The sequence below is a fragment of the Sminthopsis crassicaudata genome, chromosome 4, assembly GCF_048593235.1.
Source record: "Sminthopsis crassicaudata isolate SCR6 chromosome 4, ASM4859323v1, whole genome shotgun sequence".
Lineage (NCBI taxonomy): Eukaryota > Metazoa > Chordata > Mammalia > Dasyuromorphia > Dasyuridae > Sminthopsis > Sminthopsis crassicaudata.
The window spans coordinates 184,569,017-184,589,435 of record NC_133620.1 but is presented as its reverse complement, the minus strand read 5'-3'; the positions used below and the strand labels follow the sequence as shown (position 1 = coordinate 184,589,435).

At 35.7% G+C, this 20,419-nt stretch overlaps 1 long non-coding RNA gene across 2 annotated transcripts; it reads right to left on the bottom strand.

The window, feature by feature from the left end:
• Window positions 1–4,494: 4,494 nt before the first annotated feature.
• On the bottom strand, window positions 4,495–10,571 carry LOC141541204 (uncharacterized). 2 transcript variants are annotated; one of them, XR_012481683.1, is made up of 4 exons: window positions 10,433–10,571; window positions 9,905–9,991; window positions 7,083–7,257; window positions 4,495–6,014 (listed from the first exon to the last, which is right to left on the bottom strand). It is a non-coding gene; the product is annotated as an uncharacterized LOC141541204 (long non-coding RNA). The 2 variants fall into 2 exon arrangements; XR_012481684.1 differs by having other exon boundaries at window positions 4,495–5,836.
• Window positions 10,572–20,419: the final 9,848 nt, after the last annotated feature.

Genomic DNA, 20,419 nt, shown 5'->3' with positions numbered 1-20,419 from the left:
GATAGAACTTTCAAAAACTTGATTTCTTCCTTTAGAGAAGGCAGCTAGGTGGCTCAATAGATCAGCCCAGAATTGTAGTCACTTAAAAAGTCATCGTAAAATCAGCCATCTAGATTCTTTCCACACTTGGGAGCAGAATAATCAACAAATATTTAAATGCCTACTATATGCCGATAGTATCGAATACTAGGGACACAAGGACAACTTTTAAAAAGTTTCTGTTTTAAGGAATTAAGGGACTATATAGTGACGCTGCAGGATACTAGCTTGCCCTCCATCATTGTTTTTATTTTCCCCTCTCTTTTTTTCCCCTGAGGCAATTGAGGTTAAGTGACTTTTCCAGGGTCACACAGCTAGGAAGTGTTGAGTGTCTGGGACTAGATTTGAACTCAGGTCCTCTTGACTTCAGGACTGGTGCTCTGTCCACTGTATCATCTAGCTGTTCCCATCATTGTCTTTAGAAGACAACAATAAATATACAGACCATGAAATCATATACTACAACTTGTTCAACCATTCCCTAATTGATACACACCTTCTCAATTTTCCACTTCTTTTTCACAAGAAAAAAAAGCTATTTTAAACATTTTTGTACAAAGTCCTTTTCCTTTGATTTCTGTGATTGTTGTTAATTCTTCATTTTTCAAAGAGGAACAATAACATCATGGGTGACATCTTAAGTTCCACATGAACTGTATTTAAGTGAGACCAGAATTGCCCAAAGTCATCATTCTCATTCTCTCCTTCTGAGTCATCAAAGTCAAGACAACTAGCAATATCCCAGGATACAGTGAATGACCTTGATGTCTTAATGCTAATCAAGCTCTAAGTGCTCCACAAAACCTGCTTCAACTGCCTTTTTCACTGTTGGAACTGATTACTCTTATCCACCCATTTTGCCAGAAAAAAATTTCACATGATTGATGTAGACATTGCCCTAAATCACCAACAGGTCTAAGGCCTTTTAGTTACCCTCAAACTCATTTAGCCCATCTGCCAAAAATGACTAAGATGTTTATTGGAGTGTGGATGCTGCACACAGTATAGCTTCTTGGAGCCACAGGTGAGTTGGGTAAAACTGACTACCAAAGGTGGATGAGAAGTCCTGAAAAGGGAACATCAAGAGAACCTCACACTAGAAGTGCTAGTTCCCTGAACACCTCATACACTTCATATAGACCTAGTGTTAATCTATTTTGGTCTGTTTGGTCCAACCATTCAAAAGTACAGTTTGGAATTATTTCAAAGGATTGTAAAACTGTGTATACCCCTTGATACAGTAATAGTAACAACAATGATAATCAACTGCTAAAGACTTTGCTATTCTGATCAATATAATGATCCACAGTAATTCTAAAGGACTTATGATGAAAAATATTATCTACCTTTAGAGAAAAAGCCGATTATCCCCAAGTACAGATTGAACCATATTTTTTTTCCCACTTTATTTTTCTCGTTCTCTTATCCTCCAGTCTTCCTCCTGTTTCCATGATGTGGCTAATGTGGAAATGTTTTGTATAATTTTGTATATATAATGGATATATATATATATTTCTTGCCTTTTAAATGGGTAGGGCAGGAGGGAAGGAGAAAATTCAAAAGTGAAATTTTTTAAAGAAAGGAATAAATGCTGTACTAATAAAAAACAACAATAACAACCTAGAGTGACTTGAATGAAGGTCTGCTTACTACAGTAATAGGAAAGCTTTGGAAGAGTTTGGGTAGATTTGAGAGAAATAACATAATGATATTTGAAATTGAGATTACAGTTTAACTATTCAGCTCATCCTGTGTAATTCACTTTTCTCAACCTATATGAAAAGGAATGAGGCTCTCATTTAAAGGAATGCCAAAGTCATAGCCCCAAAGATGATCTGGATAGTGGAGACTGAATAGAGATGACATTTTCTTAATGCCATCTCTGTAACTTCTGAGTAGCAGTTTGGGTTGGGTTTGGGTTTTAACTATCTATGAAGACCCTGCCTTAAAAGAGAGAAGGTTTAGAAATGCACAACACAGGAAGATAGAAGAAGGTTGAAATGTTGGATTTGTGTTTTGGGACAAGCTTTATAATTAACTCTCAGTGAAGGTGAGATGTGATTTTTCTTCCAAGTTTCTTAGTGATTAATCATGTACCCCTTCAAGTCACATCATGGTCCACCAGAAGACTCCTCACTTTGGAGACCATTGATTTTGATTCAGGCCTTTCTTTAGCACTATGGAGATCCTCAATAATAGTATTTTTTCTTTATGACATCTATATACTCCTTTCCTTGATCATCTGTCCCAATTTCTTGACTTTTCTAGTGACACTGACTATTCTATAGACATATTCAGTATTTACCTGATGAATATCAAGTATAATTTTGTTACTTTGCATCGTTCATATTGGAATTACGTATGCCATCATAAAAGGCTAAATAGGAATAAACCAGAAAAGACAAAATTATGAAAACAGCTATCAAGTATACATTTTAACAACCTAAAATATGATTATTTTGTAAAATCTCATTCAGTTCCACTTAAAGGACAAGCATTCATTATTTATATTCTACTGAAATCCTACTCCAATACCTCATTTTAGTATAGAAAAAAAAAAATTGGGTTATCATAGACTAGGATAGTGGAGCACAAAGTCTCACAGGTTCTACCAAGCTGGAAGTAGATTGTCCAGGGACCAAGCTAGAGAAAGCTGGTGCCCATAATAATTTTTTTTAAAAATTCTCACTAACAGGAGATTTGTTGAGCAAATAGGAAAAAAAATCACAAGAAATAATGATATCTTGCCTAATGGTTCTTTAGACTACTTGTCATCCTTTTTGTGTTGTGGATCTTGTTGATAGTCTGGCGAGTTCTTGGATGTCTTTTCAAAATAAAACTTAAATGTGTAAAACACATCAAGATTGAGAAGGAAATCATATTCAACTAGCAATCAAAGTATTTTTACAAAGTTCATAAACCTCAGGCTAAAGAAGTCCTGCAAGGGTAGACTGAAATGGGGGAACTCTTAATGAACAGGAAAAAAAAAATCATGGAAACCCATTGAATCTGAGTCATGGAGTTTGACATCAGGCAAATCACAAGTTCTCCAGGTCTCATTTTCCTTATCTGTAAAATGAGGATGTTGGACTGAAGGAATCTAAGCGGGTCATTTTCAGCTCTTGATCTGACTTGATCCACAACATGGGGATATCACAACCTTCTGAGAAGGTGTAGACTTGTTTAACGTCAAGTCTCCTCTTTTCTAATTTTTTATTTTGTCCAAGGGCAGAGTCCATATCTATTTAAATTATAATTTGTAGTCAGTACCATGTGACTTAACACATACTATTTTGAATTGTTCTTGAATGGTGTGATCCTGATTTTCCACTGAGACATAAGTTCTATCCCATTTGGCACATCATTCAGCAGATATGGAGTTTACTGTGTAAGCAATTGTGTGTACAAGACTAACAGCCCACCCTGATGTTTCTCTTCTGAATTCACATGTCCAGCATTTGATTTTATTTCCTCTTTTCCCTCCCCCCATATAACTAGTCTACTAACAACAAAAAAACTATTTGTGATGACTGAAGTTTTCACAATTGTTAGTCTTATTAATCTAAAAGACTTAAGAAACATTCAGAGTTAGTTATACAATTTAAAACAAAGCAAAACTGAGAAGTATGTGGTGCTCTGTTGTGGTGTTTATGTTTTGCATTTTAAAAGGACAAGAAGCCTTTACTTTTTGAGTTTATGTAGTCTTTATCTTAATGACTTCATAAGGACCTGTACCTTTACCATAAAGCAGGACCAGGGACCTGTCCTCTGCTTTCTACACTATAGGTACAATTCTGGAGTGTGTGTGGTGTTTGGGGAGTACCAGCCCCTTTGATTCATGGGTTTGCTGAGCCCTTTTTAGGTCTGCTCATCCACATTTGATGTCCATCTATACCCAGTTCTCACCTATAGCTCTACTTTCACTCTGAAGAAAGTAAGGCCGATTACTTTGTGCAATTCTCCCTCATTTAAATCAAATTTATGCACATGTCATGTCATGGGTCCTCTTAGAATGAGGGACTACCCCCCAGGTCTCCAAGGAGCTGTGGCTTGCAGAGACCACTCTTTGGTAAAAGTCATCCTGTCAGAAGTGTTAAATCAGGTTGAGGGTAAGACCTCAAAATTGTTGCTGAGCTAGGGGGAAGTTACCTCAATTATATGAGGACTTTCTCTAGCAGAATAGGTGAACAACTTGTTCCAAGGTCCATGAGGAGGTAGAAGTAGGCACTGTGAAGTTTTTGGAGCTTGGTCAAAGATGCCAAGGTCATTCTCTGCATCCAGAGCCACTGTTAATTGCCTTGAATTTTGTCTTGCCACTTGACTTAAACTCTGAGAGTGAGGTTCTGCACACCTTAGCCTCACTTAAATGGGGGGGGGCGGTTATGGAGAAAATGCTTTAATTTTATTTGTTAATATTGTTATTCTTCCCTCCCAATACAATGTAAACTTTTTGAAATCAGGGAATATTTTTGGTTTGTACTTGTGTTCTTGGCACAGTAGATGAAACACAGGTGGTTAATACCCAATGAATTGGAGAAAAATGAGCCACACAAATGAGGTTAGTTGCCTCTAAGGGAATGAGTTTATATCCAAACTGATAAAACACTATCAATACTCTTAAATGGGACTGATACACTTCACAAAAAGCACCAGAACAAATCGTCAAGATCAGCTTAAGTTCTCTACATATAGTTTTTTAGCATTCAAATTTCAGGTAAAAAGTTGAAATTAGCTTCCCCCCCCCTTTGCCGATTCTAGCTCTATTGTCTCATACACATCTGAGCTCATCATGAACTAAATTTTTCCCACTTTGACTCTCACAGCTAGATTAATTAAATGTGATTAGGACAAGACTTAACAGCAGTTATATAATTGCTTGGCTTCAGATGGACAAAAGGAGTATGTAACCTAAAACTAGTGGTGGGAAGGAAGAGAATAGCTGCAGTTTTTAGTAGTAGTTTTAAGTAGAAAGATTAACTTTATGAAACTAGAAAAGATAACTCACAATCATTGTGAATAAAAATAAAGAAATTCTGTATAAGATGATAGCAAGATCTTCATAGGGCAGATGCCTTTTTTTTTTTTTTTTTTTTTTTTTAGTATTGGTCAATAAACATTTACTAAGTGCTTATCATGTGGCAGACAAAAAGACAAGTTAGCCCTTCTTCTCAAGTAGCTTACAGTCTAATAGAAGACAAACTAGATAGAAACAAGATATACAAAATCAATCTGAGCAACAGATATAAAATACTTGCATTATGGGGAAATCAGAGAAGGCTTCTCATAAAAGTAGGATTTTAGTTGGGATTTGAGACCAAGGAAGTCACCAGAAAGCAGAAATAAAGGAGAACATTTAAGGATATCCATTCTTAGTTCATGAATACTTCTATCAGTAAATGCACATTATTCACTTAAAATTATTCACTTTTTTCCTATTCCACAATAACTGGTCTCTCCCTCCTGCCTCCTCCCTCCCATAGGAACAAAAGAAAAAACAAAACCCTTATACCAAACAAGCACAGTCAAGCAAAACAAGTTCTCATATTGGCCATATCCAAAAAGAACATCTCAATCTGCATCCTATGTTGCCTGTCAAGATGCAGGGAATGTTTCATCATGAATCCTCATAGTTGTTACACCTCAAATCATTTAAGATTTTTTTTCTTTATATTATCCAAGTTGCTTTCCTTGTTCAGTTTGTCCAAATTTAATTTGTAGTCACGTTCCACTAGTAGTCCCACTGAGAAAGATTGAAGGTGAAATTTCAAATTCTTTTTTCTATTTCAACTCGAGTTCACTGTAGGATACATTGAAAGAACATTGTTATTTCATAGTCTCTAGGCAAGGAAAGCACCCAGGAGAATCCTGGCTCATCTACCAAGTTTTGTTTGGGTCTGATCCACTTCTTCATGAAGACTGGAGAGCCCAGAACCTGTTTCTAGAGAAGGGAGATACCAAGTTCCACATTCACTCCCCTGTATGGGGAAAAGAAAATACAAGTCTAGGATGATCCTCTTTCAAATACAGAGAATCCTATCTAATCTAGACAGCTGGGTCCTGGACATTTCCTATCTCCTATAACTCCTAGTCACCCAAGTCATCACTACACCTCAGTTTCCAGTATTAGATATTGTAAGAAGGCCATCACATCCTGGGTTGTAGATTTGCTGTCAAGAACAGAGGGATTTTTTTTTTTTTTGGCCTAGAGACCTTAGACATGGGGGCAGCTGATCAGGATGGATTTTTTTTTAAGCACACTCCAAGTTCCTTGCTTGGAATCAGAACTTTTACAAATGTAAGGACTGTGGGAAAGGTTTTAGTATTCATTCAGAGTTGAAGGACATCTTGTTTAGGTGAGAAACTCAAAATCTCTAAAGGTGTGAAAGAAGCTAACCCCTCCTCTCATATAGAGCTTTAATCATAAATGCTATCTATTCAGGAAAGTTTTAATGGACCTTCATATGAAGGAAAACATGGGATAATCCTAGCCAGGACCATCTATTTAAAAAAAAAAAGATTCCAGTAAAATTCATATCCAAGACAGCTGTCCAAGTTTTCTGGTCACTGCTAGACCCAGCCATTTTTGTTCAGTTGTAAAATGGCTAAGATTTGAAGTAGAGATAGCAGTCAGGGTAGCAACAAGTATAGATATACATTTTTCCCCCTCATTGTCCCCAAAGATCTCATCATCCTTTTTGGAAAATGGAACTCTAATTAGTTAGATTTATGTAGATTAAGTAATCGTGATTAGAGTTGATCCTTGAATTTTAGAATAGTTCCATTTCAGAGTTCAGAGGGGTTTTTTTTGTTTGTTTATAAATTCCTTTAATAGATGTGTCCAAGACTCAATTAACTTGGTAACAACAGTTTCAGAAGCTTTTATTATAAAGCTCTTTTTAACATCTGAGAAGATTTTCTTTCCATTTTCTTCCATTATTTGCTACAAGGTTGTCTGTTGATCAAATTATAATTTATACTCTTGATAAAACAAGATGGCTTCCACATGGGGGCAGTAACTGCCCAGTAGTTAGGGATCAAGTTACCTTTCATGGAAGCTGGAGACTTCTATCTGTACCAGCCATGCAGCTTCTAAGCATTTCACCTGTAAGAAGATTCCCAGTTTGGAAAAGACTCCCAATCACGGACATAGTCTGAAGGTTAATCCAGGAAGCAGACGTCCAAGACTTCATGCATTGGTCAATGCTGTGAGCCTTTGTTCTGAAAGACAAATAGCATCTATCCATAAAGGTATTAGTATAAGAAAGGAATACACATATCTGCAATGGTCTTTTCCTCAACTTATATTTTGAGAAAAGATTAATTCTTTAGTTAGTTAGTTTTAGTTAGTTGACTATAAGACAACTAAATGGCTTAATAGAACATTGGCCGTCTAGTCAGGAGGCTCAGAGCTCAAATTTAGCCTCAGCCACTTAACACTTCCTAGCTGTGGAACCCTGGACAAGTCACTTACCAATTGCCTTGCCAATAAATAAATGAAAAAAAGTATATTTTATGCATTTCAAGTTTATTCACCTCTATTCTTTTTTAATTCTTTTTCTTTGAGGGGGACAGTATTAAGTTGGTCCATTAGTATCACTATTTTTCCCAACAGCAAGAAGGGTATGTTTTCCTTCTTTTTTAATGAACCACCCCATAGATCTGAGTGATAAGATTTAGGAACAAGTCACATCAGGGGCATATTCATCTCTTGGATGTTCCAGGCTCCAGAACTACTACCTTGACCTTAAGAGAAAAGCTCTCTAGATTTTTACCAAGGCACCATGACTAGTGTAGAGGTAGAAAGTTAAGTTTTTTGAACAGGTTAAGACCTGGGACCCCTTTCAACCCATACTAACAGAAGATCTTAATCTTAAAGGAACTGGTCTGGTTTAAAATACAATGCCTACCCTATTCCTTCTAGTCTCCTCTTTCCCTCAAAAATATTTTCCCCAAAAGATAGTATATGACCAAAGAATAACATAACTCAAGTTGGACCCAAACCAGAAAAAGGAAAAAGTAGTATTGCTATTCCTTGATATTGCATAGAACTGGAGTCATACTTTGAAGACTTCAGCTGAGTTCTATTCTCGAGGGAGGTGGGAAAGAAAAGTGATTTAAGTGATTGCTCGGTGTAAGGGATTTCTCTCTGAGAAGGAGAGAGGAAAATAACTTGGGAAAAGGAGGTAGTCTGTCCCAGAGGCATCCAGGAGCAAGGAGAGCTCACATATATGGAGGAAAGTGAAATTCCAAAAAAGAAAAGAGTGTTCATCTTCCCTAACTCCTTCACATCTTCTCCCCCATTCCCAGGAGAGAAAATGGAGGTCAATGGGTGAAGGGATTTGCCTAAGGGAAGTCCAACAGAAAGCCTTAGGGATCAGGCTACAGTTCAGGTTCTACTAAGTTCATAGAATTTAGAATTGGAGCTTTTTCTATCCCCACTTTGAGGTCACTTCCACATATAATCTGGATCTCCTTTTTGTAAAGGGGGAGAGGGGAACTGATATCTAATTGTCAAAGATAACAAATTTTAATTAGAGAAATAAGAATTAAAAATCAGAGCCTTTAAGGATGTATATAACAAGAATCAGAAGAATCTTGATACTTCTGATTAACCAACTTCTATTTGAAAGGAAAGAATCTCTAAGATTTCCCCTTTTCTATGTAAAAGCTGCTCTCCAGGAATCAGCCTTATTAATTAAAGGAGCTTCTTTCTAGAACTTAGATGACCAGAGTTCAAACATTTACTATCTATATGAACCTGGGCAAATCTTGTCTGCTTTAGTTTCTTCAGCTGTAAAATGGGGATAAGGGGTTACCTCACAAGGTTGTTGGAAGGATGAAATAAAATGTCTGTAAAATGCTTAGTATAGTGCCTAGTTACTCTTCCCCTCCTGAGGATTCAGAAAAGCCTTAATTTTCCCTACTCAGTGTTTCTCTCCATCAAGGGATGAGGTTCATCTGATGACTAGTCAGGAATGTAATCGATTAATTTGGGAGAGGGAAAAACTTTAGACTGGTCTTTTATGGTATGAGAATACTAGAGCTCTCTTGGCATAAGACAGGACACAGTCTATTCCTAGTAACTGAAGTCAGAGGCATGCTATATTCACTCACACATCCCCCTTTCCTTGGGCTGGGAAATTGAAAGGGGCAAGTAGGTTTGTTCATAAATTCTCACTCACTGAACATAACCAAGCCAATGCTAAACACAGTAACAGCAAGATTATATGACGTCAACTGTGATGGATTTGGCTCTTCTGGGCAATACTGAGATTCAAAATTCCAATAGATTTAGGATGAAAAACGCCAATCATCCAGGGAGAACAATAGACTAAATGTGGATCAAAACATAGTATTTTCACTTTTTGGGGTTTGTTTCTTTGCTTTTTCTTTTCCACAGTTTTTCCCTTTTTTGGTCTGACTTTTTTTGTACAACATGACAAGTTGGAAATTGTCTAAAAGGTTTAAATATGTATAATTTAACCTATATTAGATTGTTTGCCATTTTGGAGGGGAACAGAGTAAGGAAGGGAGAAAAATATGGAATACAGCATCTTACAAAAATTAATGTTGGAAACACATAAACATGTAAAGACGCGTAATTGGGAAAATAATACAATTGATAAATGCTCAGTTTGAAAGTGGAGGTTCTCTGGAGGGGAAAAGGACTTAAGCACTTCTCACTCAAGACTATGGTCTTGATACCTTGAAGTTTAGAAGTTTCACTTCCCTTGTCCTGGAGCCCCCAATTCACTATTCAAAGAAAAGTTTCTAGATATCATAGAATTGAAGAGTTGAAGGTATCATTGCAGACTTTCCACTACTTTATAGTTGAGGAAAAAAAAGATAAAGCAAAGTAACTTACTGACAGCAAATAGATGTAAGTCTTTTTTGGAGAACTTCTGAACCTAGAGGTCCTAAGATCTTCTTTTAGTACAATTGGGCTGTTTGACTGGAGATCAATAAATCAAGAAGCAATTAGAAAATTAACACCTGAAACTAATTAGCCTTTTTAAATAGTAACCCCTCAGAACAAAGGGAGAGGATTATAGAGTTGTAAAAGCAGTCTTATTGCAGATGGCAAAAATCTTGCCAAGCTTTTCAATGACCACAAAGCTTTCTAAGATACTAACTTTCACAGACGTGTGTATTCTTTTAAGTATTTAAGACAGCATTTAACCAGAAAAGCACTCTGTCTCAAATTATAGTCACAATATTCACAAAAAATTAGAAGTTAATCTCTAAAAGAAATGCATAATACTCTAGATAACATCCCACAATTTGGCAGCCCTTTTCTATAAAAATATCCCAATGCAAGAAACTCATAACTATAATACTAACATAAACCATGAACCATAAATCTAAAACCTGAAACAATACAAAAACAACTTACAAACACAGCATTGGAAACAGACTTTCTTTTTTTTTGGCACTCTCTCCTTCTGCAGATTATTAAGGTGTCTCTTGGGTGGGCCCTTTTAAGTAGCTTTTATGAGCTGGCTCCACCTCTGCTCCTTAACTTCCCGAGCTTCTCACGAGGATAGGGAGGTATTAACACTCAATCAGCTATTGATGATTTGACATTTCTTTCATAAATATAAAGATTCATGGGCCAGCCTTCCTCCAATTATTTCCGAATGAGCTTGTCTTCTTTTACCTCGTTTCTCCAAAATAAATAACAGCTGTCTCCCTTAGCGTAAACATGATCCCCATTGCTTTTCTTCCCCCCTCCATTTATTTATTTTATTTTTATGGAATTAAACAAGCATTTCCATGTCATAGTATAATTTTTTTCAAGGATGATTGCACATGATACTGAAAAATCTATATGTACAACTTGCTATTCTTTTTTTTTTTAAATAATAAAGTTATGGGAATTTCCCCCCCTTTCTTTCCCTCTTCTCCATGTGGCAACAATTGAACAATTTACAAATAAATAAGCAATAGAGAGAAAAGTTCATTGTAAACTGGATAATTTGATTACACTAAATTAAAAATTTTTTTTTTGTACAAATAAATGCCACCAAGATGAGAAACAAAAATTTGGGAGGAAATTTTATAGACAGTTCCTCAGATAATGGTTTCATATCGCAAATATATAAAGAATTTTATCAACTCTAAATGAATATGACTCATTCCTCCTTACATTTTTGCTTACCTAGTGAGGCCAAATCCTATAAATCTGCTTAATCTTGGGCGCATAAATGTACTTGGCAACTGCTTATTGATTAATTATAAAGTAATTTACAGAATCTAAGGAAAAGATTTAACTTGTGGAGCATGTGCTGTAGACATTTTGAGGGCTGAACTGTAGTAGGTAATTTCAAAATAGTTTATTAAAACTTTTAGAGTTATAGTAGTAGGCAGAAATTTTTTTCATTGAATTAATGTAGCTTCTACTCTCCCTAATATTTAGTTTGTTGGTTTATTCTTGGCCTATCTCTATGAATTTTACTGATTCCATCTTGTACCCTCTTAAATATTACATTTGCCTGCTCCTCATTTAATGGGCTATCAGATTCTTCAAGTTTGGATTGGTTTGCTGTGAGTTCAAGTCCTCAGGTGTTCTTGGCCCCTGGCAATATAGAAAACCTGATCTTCAAAATGCCTTGGACTGAAAGTGGCTGTTAAATAACTGGAAGTGTCAAGAAATAAACTCACCAGAATTTTATCTTTCTGCTATTTGTCTGTAGATCAATGAACCATCTGCATTATTACAGGTTTGTCTGTATGAGGTCTTTAGGCCCCAAGAAAATTGAGGAATAGAGAGACTTTAGCAGTTATATTATTCTCTTTGTTGAATGATTCAAGGGGCCTTTAATTTACCTAACTTTTAAGGGAAGGGAAAGAAGTTAGCTATCTCTATGCACAAAGCCATTTTCTTTTCTCTTTATTATCCTTTTTCTTTTCTTTAAATTTCCTTTTGTCAATAGAGCAGTTTAATTATAGAACTGATGGAGAAAGTGGAAACAGAAGTACAGAATATTCTGAGACCAGGAAACAGTTGGTGATAAGAGAAAAAGATATATGATTCAAATCTGGAAGAGATACATTTGCAATATAAGGAGAAATGGGAATGGAACTGATGCTGGGAAGGATGGAAGAAAAGAGGGTTTGTCATAGGGTGCAGAAAGGACATAACTCTAGTTTACTCAGAGACAGACAAGGTCACTCAGTTTCTTATGGGGGGGTGTCATGTTTTCAAGAGCAAGCTTGAAAATACTTTATTCTTATTTGATAGTAGCAGTACAGGGAACAGGACGTGTTTGCTTAGGAGACAAAATATTATTTCTAGCTAAGGTAAATAAATTGTATTTCTAATTGTTCTTGAAGCAGGAACTTTTCATATATGTAACAACTACTCCACTCAGTACAAAAGAAGCAGAGGCTAGGATAACTGCCTGATCCAAATCTTTTCAGGGGATCTGGGAGGCCAAAATTATTGTCATAATTATATATGATATTTATGATAGGGTGCAGCTTACAAAATGAAATAATCTCTGTCCTCAAAAAAGTTATTTTTAATAGGGTTGATATGAAGTAAGTAAATATAAGATAATTTGAGGAATGAGAGATTACCAACAACTTGGAGTGAGGTTAGTTCAAGATATAGGAAGGTTTATAGAAAAGGTAGCACCTGAGCTGAGCCTTAAAAGAATATCAGGATTCATAGAAATAGAGATGGGAGAATATGGAAAATAGTATTAGAGCACAGTATTGGAGGCCTTTATGTTGAGGGAATAACTAGTACTCAATTTGCTCAGAATGTGGATTGTGTGTAGGAGCACAGAGATAAGACCTGTGATTTTGCTGGAATGGGGAACCCTCAGATAAGGAAATAATAGATTGGCACCTTCTTTGTAATTGAATTTAAAGTACCCAAAAGAGACTGGAGCATAGATTAAATGTTTTATCTGGGACCATTTGAATCACAGTATGAATGATTCTTAGGTTATCTAACTATTTTATCTTATTGGCTCTTAAATATGTGGGAGTAGTTTAAGTCTGGAAAAGTAGGTTAGAGATAGATTATGTAAGACCTTAAAAGCTAGATGGTCGCCTAAGCCTAGAATGGAGTCCTTCCATTGAAGGAACATCTAGGTTCCTTCTAGACTAAATTCAAACTTTACCCCCTCCACCAAACCTTTTTATATCATCCCTACATATTCCCTTTTCCAAGCTATGTGGTATTCATATTGTATACGTTTTTATGTGTATATGACTTATAGATAGGTATATGTGTATATAATGTTTACATATGTCTATATCTACAGATATAAATATATATAATGTATATATATATATATATATATTTGTACTTTCTCTCTCAATATATAAATATCTTGAGATCAGAGGCTCTCAGTTGTGTCTTTGCATCTACAATATAACCACAAATATATATATATATATATATATATATATATATATATATATATATATATATATATATATATATATATATATATATATATATATATATATATAGTAAACACTTAAGAAATTCTTGTTGATTGTATTCTTATTACAGAAGCAATAGGCAGCCTTTAAGGTTATTTGAATAGGAAAGTGACATGGTCAGGGCTATTATATTGGTAGCCATCATAGACAATGGAAAGGAAAACCAACTAGAAGGCTATTTGTAATAGATCAGGTGTCATTTGGTGAGTATTTACAGGAAACGAGTGGCTCTGAGAAGATGTATGTGAGAAAGTTTGTGAATGTAGAAATAGACAAACTTGACAACAGCTTAGATTTGGGGTTTGAGGAAGAGTAAAGTCAGAACCAGACTTCATTTAAAACACTGGATAGATGATATTGATGATTTCAATAGAAATCAGAAAGTTTGGAAAAGGGGGAGATTTAGGGGAAAAGATATATTAAAAATTCTCCTCTGGACATGTAGAGTGGGTAAAAGGTTTGAGTCCTGGAAAACTCATGGGACAAGTCTGCTTGAAGTAGGATCTGCTTCTCTGGGATTCTCAGTTCTGGATACAACTGAACATGTCCTGGGAAAAGCTGTAGAGACAGCTTTAGAACAACAAGTAAAATGGACAAAGCACCAAATTCAGAGTCAGAAAACCTAGATTTGAATCTTAGGCTTTAATAACTTAGTTGTAGGACCTTGTACAACTTACTTTTTCTCTCTGTTATTTAGTTTATATGAAATGAGGACATGGGGTTAGATTTTTTCTTTCCAATTCTTAATCCTATCTATGATTTTATAAATCTCTTATTTGTGCCTTTTATTCTGAGTCCAAGCATGTGATAGATTTGTATAAACATGGATATTTGGCAATATGATGCCACGGATACATTGGAACTCAATAAATCTAGGTGTAAATCTCAGATCTGCTATTTAAAATTTGTGTGACTTTTATCAAGACACTCTCTCTGGGCTTTTGTTTCCTCATTTGTAAACACTAGTTCTCTGAGATTTAAATTCTAACCCTAAAACTATAATCTAAATATAAATATTTCTGCATCATGGACTTGAATGTATACATGAATTTTGGTCCTTAGGAAGCCAAACTTATACCTGAAAACATTAGTAACTTAACTGGTTCTCACCCTTCAGCTCCTCCTATCTTCATCATGTTTGGTACTGATAGTTCAACTTATTAGCAAGGAATGCCCCCTTTAATAAGGTTCTTATTATTTTCCCCTTCTCTTCCTGGCACTTTCCATCAATAAACTTGTCCAAAATAAGCTATTCTTTCATCTTCCTACAACAGGCCTCTCTGGCACTCTTAAAATTATTCCGTGTTTCCAGAGGCTTCAGAAGAGAACAAAGTTATGGGTCAAGGTGAATTCTTTTGCCACTGGGAGAGGTGAGTGCACCTACAATAACCAAACAAGGATAGCTTTCTTCCTTGGAGGTGGGAGCAGGGAGGGAGGACCTAATACCTCCCTTAAGGAAACGTTTTGTTGTTTTTGTTTTTTTTTTCCCAGTTTTGTTAGCACTAGGTGAAGACAGCCTTGCATTTGTTGTCATGCTTTTGATGATTGATCACACAAGAAAACAGTCAATATTTCCTTGCCCTGTCTGGCTTCTTCACACATCTAACTGGTTCTTTTTTTTTTTTTTATTATTTTTATTTTTACTGTTCCTTTGCTGGCCTGAGTTTTCACTTCTTGGAAGCTGGCTGCTTGACATAAAAAATGTGTTTTTGTTAGCCTCAAGGCTCACAATATTAAGGTGGAAAAAAGCTTCTTGAATGCAGAATGATTAACTACATATATATTAGAAATACTACACACAGCTACCCTTGTTCAAATATACTTTTTTGGGGGGAACTGACAGAGTTCTTTCTGGATTCTAAATAGTATCTTGTAGGATCAGAAATTCCTGACTTCAGGTAAGAAGATTCTAGTTTAATTATGTGGATTAATTTGTTAGTTCAATATATATAGATGGGTATGGTAAGTACCATACTTGTGAAATTTGGGTGTTGAGATGGCTTATAAAGTGACAGATTATGAAACATTTATTATGCTCTGGGCATTATGCAAAACACTGGAGATACAGGTGAAAAAAAAAATGGTCCCTGCCAGCAAGGATCTTCCCTTTTAGTGAAGGACAATAACACATAAAAAGGGAATTAGAAAGGGCAGGGATATGGACAGCAGCATAACAAAAGGGGTGGTCTGGAAGGTATGTGGAAATTTGGATCTAGGTGTGATAAGGTAAAAACTAGCTTAAAAATACTCAGAGTTGCTCCAGGTTTGTAGTCCAAGGCTCCAATGGGACAGGGATGATCCTGGAGTTGAGACTTATAGCCTCATTGGGCTAATTCACTAAAACAGATTTGCAGGTTTTCAGTAGTGATGGAACAATGGAATAAGAGTTGGATCTGTTGGTTTAAATCTCAATAAATGTGACGATAGATAGGTCAATTTGCCTTTCCAGGTCTCATTTTCATCATCTCTAAAAAGCGGGCTGAATATGATGACTTCTAAGGTGCCTTCCTACTCTAAGCTAAATTTAGGGCAGGTAGATAGTATAGTGGATAGAATATGGGTTCTGGTGTCAGAAAGACTCATCTGGCTTCAGACACCAGCTGTGTGAATCTAGGCAAACCACTTAAATCTGTTTGCCTCAGTTTCTCATCTGTAAAATGAGCTGGAGAAGAATATGGCAAGTCACTCTAGTATGGTGGCCAAGGAAACCCCAAGTGGGGTCACAAAGAGTCAGACATGACTGAACTAACTGAATAACAACAGCTAACACCACAACATGATGGGAAGTTCCACAAAATCTTGATTTACATGTAACTTTTACTCCAAAAATCCATTCTGTCTGTTGGAGGTACATGGAGATCAATTACTAAACATGCTTTAGTAAGGCAGTTATAGGTTAATTATTTTTGTATTACCCTGGGCTGTCGGGAAAGTCCAGAAGACAATGGAGAACAAGTCATAGTAATCATGCTAGGCAAGAATAAAAGTGTTTCTCTTTTCACAGCTCACGAATATTATTTTCATTGACCCTTCATAGGAAGTAGAGGCTAATGGAAAGCCTAATTAAATTTGGGGGAGGGAAAAATCTTATTGGCTTTTATATATGTTATTTGATTATCAAACTCATTTTAATGCTTGGGTAATAAGATGCCTCCATGTATCATTCTCTGCCTTATTAAGAAATGGAAAGAAAATTAGATGTGGAGTTCACTTAGTTCAAATCCCAGGTCTTTTACTTATTGCTTTTGTCACCTTAGGCAAACTGCTTTATGTCTCCAGACTTCAGTTTTCTTATCTATAGAGTGAAGGAGTTGAACTAGATAGCATTCAAAGACCCTTCAGGCTCTAAATTCTGTGGTGCTAGAAATTTTTGGATGGCTAATTCAAGGTGGTTGTATGTATGAGCATGACAAGAATAAAGGGATATCTTCATTGGGAAAAGTAAGGTATCATCTTTTTTGCACTGGAAAATTATTTTAAAATTAAAAAATAAGGCATCCCTTCCCTTTTCTTTTGTTTTTGTTTTATTGATACCTTAAAAGAAAATCACTGTCACTTTTCAGTATCACATACACACACACACACCCATAGACACAGACAGACAGACAGACAGACAGACAGACACACACACACACACACGCACATACATTTTTCCTTTTAAAGATAAGCAAAACAAATCTGTCCTTTTTCTGAGTCTGAAAAATGCATGCTTCGTTCCTTACCTTTACTACTATTTTTGCTAGGAGATGGAAGACTTGTTTTGACATCAATCCTCTGAAATTGTCTTGGCATTGATGAAAATTCTGCAGTCTTTCAACATTGTTTTTATTTGTGCTACTATGATCTTCCTCTAAGGGGTCTGTTTCTAAAATTTGTTTGTGGAAACCAAACTCAAACTTAAGTTACTATATATATATATATATGGACAGACTGAGACAAACTAAAGTGAGGAAGATTTTGCATCAAAAATATCTCTGATATTATTGCAATTTTAAAATTCAATGCAGCTAGCACAAGGAGAGTGGCTATGTTCTGAAACACAATCTGACATTTATTCTCATTTATTTTGAAATGCAAATGTATCTAGTTTTTGCAGCTTACTAGCTTATTAGTGATCATGCTGATAAGCTGAATTTTTGAAATGCTGTTGCTAAGTGATGTAACTTGAGGCATGTAATGAAGCTTTTCAGTGGCTACTTGACTTGGGGAAAAATTATCTTGGTTTTACAGGTTACTTGATCATCAACCTCATTTTAATGCTTGGGTGATAAGATGCCTCTGTATACTGCCTCCTGCACCTAATTAAGAACTTAGTACAGTTACTTCACACTGGTCTTGTGTATAGATATAATAGTAATGGTAAAGCTCCACTGGGGAAATTGTTATATCAGTGTAACAACTGAACAGTCCTGCCTAGAGCTCTCATAAAAGCTATCACAGGTTCCATATCCATTAAAAATTTTAGTTCCATTAGAATGCAAGGTTTTGCAAGGGTTAAATGTTGAAAAATTATCTTTGCATATGTTTTGAAAATAAAAAGCTTTAATAAAAATAAAAAAATAGTTCATAAGCTCTCACCAATGTGTTCACTTTTATTAATCAGCCAGAAAGCACAATTAATTAAAAGCAAAATCATTTAATGGGATAGCATAGTAGAGAAAAGAGCCAAGCAACAATTTCCCCATAAATCTGGTGCTTGCTCTTTCCCCCCACAATTTCATAACATCAGTCATAAGAGATGACCACAAGCTATCTCTTATGGTCAGTAGTTAACTTAGTGCTGGCCAGAGTCACAGATTCTTGCTTCAAATTAAATTCTAGTTATGAAAGGGTAGCTAGATGGCACAATGGATATAGTGCCAGGCCTGGAATTGGGAAGACCTGAGTTCAAATGTGGCCTCAGACACATACTAGCTGTGTGAACCTGAGCAAGTCATTTAACCCTATTTACCTCAGTTTCCTCATCTGCAAAATGAACTGGAGAAGGAAATGAATGGGAAAACAGTCCAGTATCTTTGCAAAGAAAATCCCATATAGGGTCACAAAGAGTTGTACAGGACTGACATGATTGGACAACAACAGTGTACTCTCAGAATTTGTCAATGACGATCTTTTTCAAAGATAAGAATTCTAATTTGTGCATGGGATAGCAAGTGTCATTGCCAACAAACCTACTAGCAAATGTAATCCATTTTTGTGATCATCATTGTTTTGGTAAAGGACTGTCCCCAAGCCAACTCTTTTGTTATAATATCAATATGGAGCATAATTGAGTTGCTTGGGAAATAGATATTAGTGCTTGAATAAAATGGTTGGTCAAGTCCTTGAAATATTGTTTATTCTTCTTGAACCAATGATTTTCAAATGTCATAAAAAGACTTTGGCCTTTCTTGTCCTTTTATTTTACCAAAAAGTGAAATAAAATCCCAGAAAAGTCTTCAGTTCTCAAAGAATATTTGTATGACCTGCTGATAAACCATATTATCTTCTCTGAATCATTGCACATTTCCTGTTGAAACATTATAATTTACATACTTGCCAAAGGCTCTGAAGAATTGATTCTTTTGTGACTGGTGAAGGATGAAATGACTGAGGAAACAAAGGTTCAAACTTCAGAGCATATTTTTATAAGCAATATAAGCCAATTGCTCTACAAATTGGTAGTTGCCTTCCCTAGTCTTGGCACTGGACTTTTGATTCAGAAGGAGACAGATTTTTACATATTAAAAACAATCAAATAAGGCCAATTCATTAAAAGGAAACAATTAACTAGGATACAATATTAGATTATTTGATTTCTCAGTAGAGCAAAGATTCAAGAATTTCCAAGTTGTAAGGGGAAGATTCAACAGGTGAAATTTCCTGAAATAAGAAAAATAGGGGCCATTCCATCCTGTCTATGAATAATGAAATGAATATGAAAATAACAGCTGATTGATCATGACCAGTTTTCAGTTTAAGATATTTAATTATGTGATCTATTGCATCTATCTTCATACATGACCAGGTTTCTGGTTAGTGTAACTTGGGTCCTTTGTGAAAGGTTTCTAAACAGCAGGTAGAGTTGGTCCAGTTTCTCAGCTACACAGGGTTAGGTTAAAATTATGCACTAAAGTTCTATTATAATTCCTGAAATTAAATAAAATTCTCTCACCATACAGAAATTATATTAGACCCAAAATTGAATAGAAAGGAGACTGAATACTAAAGAGTGGAAAGGGACCTGTATGTGCCAAAATGTTTGTGGCAGCTCTTTTTGTTGCAGCTAGAAACTGGAAGTTGAATGGATGTCCATCAATTGGAGAATGGTTGGGTAAATTGTGGTATATGAAGGTTATGGAATATTATTGCTCTGTAAGAAATGACCAGCAGGAGGAATACAGAGAGGCTTGGAGAGACTTAAATCAACTGTTGCTGAGTGAAATGAGCAGAACCAGAAGATCACTATACACTTCAACAATACTGTATGAGGATGTATTCTGATGGAAGTGGAAATCTTCAACATAAAGAAGATCCAACTCACTTCCAGTTGATCAATGATGGACAGAAATAACTATACCCAGAGAAGGAACACTGGGAAGCGAATGTAAATTGTTAGCACTACTGTCTATCTACCCAGGTTACTTATACCTTTGGAAGCTAATAATTAATGTGCAACAAGAAAAAGGTATTTACACACATATATTGTATCTAGGTTATATTGTAACACATGTAAAATGTATGGGATTACCTGCCATCCGGGGGAGGGAGTGGAGGAAGGGAGGGGATAATTTGGAAAAATGAATAAAAAAACAGAAAAAAAAAAAGAAAGGAGACTGAATAGCTCCAGAATTGAATCACAAGATAGAGTCAGTGTGGTTCACTCCTTTTCCACCATCACTTGGTACCCTAATCCTCTCAGTTCCCTCACTTGTCAATTGCC